This window comes from Grammomys surdaster, unplaced genomic scaffold (assembly GCF_004785775.1).
Source record: "Grammomys surdaster isolate TR1022 unplaced genomic scaffold, NIH_TR_1.0 170, whole genome shotgun sequence".
Lineage (NCBI taxonomy): Eukaryota > Metazoa > Chordata > Mammalia > Rodentia > Muridae > Grammomys > Grammomys surdaster.
In genome coordinates, this window is record NW_021604618.1 from 9,067,586 (window position 1) to 9,069,022 (window position 1,437).

The 1,437-nt window shown below is 42.1% G+C and overlaps 1 pseudogene; it reads left to right on the top strand.

Annotated features, from left to right (window-relative positions):
* The first annotated feature begins 1,109 nt into the window (after positions 1–1,109).
* LOC114620721 overlaps positions 1,110–1,437 on the top strand; it is a 5,442-nt pseudogene continuing 5,114 nt past the window's right edge.

Below are 1,437 nucleotides of genomic sequence, written 5' to 3' on the forward strand. Positions count from 1 at the left end.
ACACACACACACACACACACACACACACACACACACACACACATTCAAGGCCATTCTTGGTTACCCTGGAATACATACAGCTCTGTTTAAGCAAAGAAAAGAAGGAAGAAAGGAAAAAGAGAAAAGAGGGTGGTAGTGGTAGTGAGATCTTGTCTCAGAAATCTCAAATTAAATGAGCGAGAGATTTGTTAAGCAAATTTGGAGACAATTTGTTTGTTACAACCTGAACTTACTGTGGTTTCAAGGACAATTTTTCCTTCCTGGTCATTTTACTTATTTCCATTTATTTATATTTGTTTGTTTCTTTGTTTAAAATTTGAGGCAGTGTTGAGGTCCACACCTCACGTTTGGCACCAGAGTGATCTGGTCCGTCCAGGTGTCAACAGGGTCTAGCAAGAGAGTGGGGATGGAGGGGCAAGAGACTCAAAGAATGGAAACAAGACAGAGGGTCTGATCAAGTCCCGTTTATTGAAAGGAAATCCTGGGTATTTATAGGCACATGCAGGGGAACATGTGCACCTTGCAGCTGTGAACACTAAGCAACAAAACAGGATATGTGAGAAAAACATAATGTTTGTCGGAATGTGCTCAGCTGTTGTAGGCTGTTGAAAAACAAATCTCCTGTCAGGGTATATGGCCTGAGATGGTTGCAAAGATGATAGAGAGCCGCTTTCTGCTAGGAGTTGGCTCCCAACAAGGCAGTGTCTGACTTTTCCTTAAACTGATTCTAAACTTCCCGTCCTCCTCCTCAAATGCTAGGATTAACAGGCCCAGCTCCATTTCCATGGTTTTATTGTTTTAAATTTTATGTGTACGGGTGTTTTGTTTGTACACCACGTGGTTGCCTGGTGTCTCCAAAGGCCAGAAAGAGTATTGGATCCCCTGGAACCAGAGTTACAGACGTTTATAAGCTGTAACATGGTGCTGAGGATTGAACCTCTCTGGGTACCTTTTTCCCACTCTCATCGCCTACTGTCAACCACTTGCCATTCTTCAGTCAACCTGACCATAGTAGGTCTCTGTGCCTTCATTCATGATCATCTCTGTATGAACTGTTTGGACTTCACCACAGTATAGTCCTCTACCCCTCCCTGTATCCCTAGTCCAGAATGGTTCACACAGAGATGATGGAGAGGATGGTGTTGAAGAGTAGAGATGGCAGGCTTTCGAGACGTAGAAGAAGAACATGGGCTCTCTTTTTAGAAATAGCAGTGAAGGAGAGATCATATGGATGCAAGGCAACACAAGGTATAAACTCTTTGTGGTTTGTGAGAAGGCCAGCCTATCCTAACATTCTCCATTCTCCTGTCTCATGTTCTCAAATGTTTGGATTATAGGCATGTGCTACCATGGTCGGTTTCATACATACTTACATGCATACATATACATATACATATACATATACATATACATATACATATACATATACATATACAT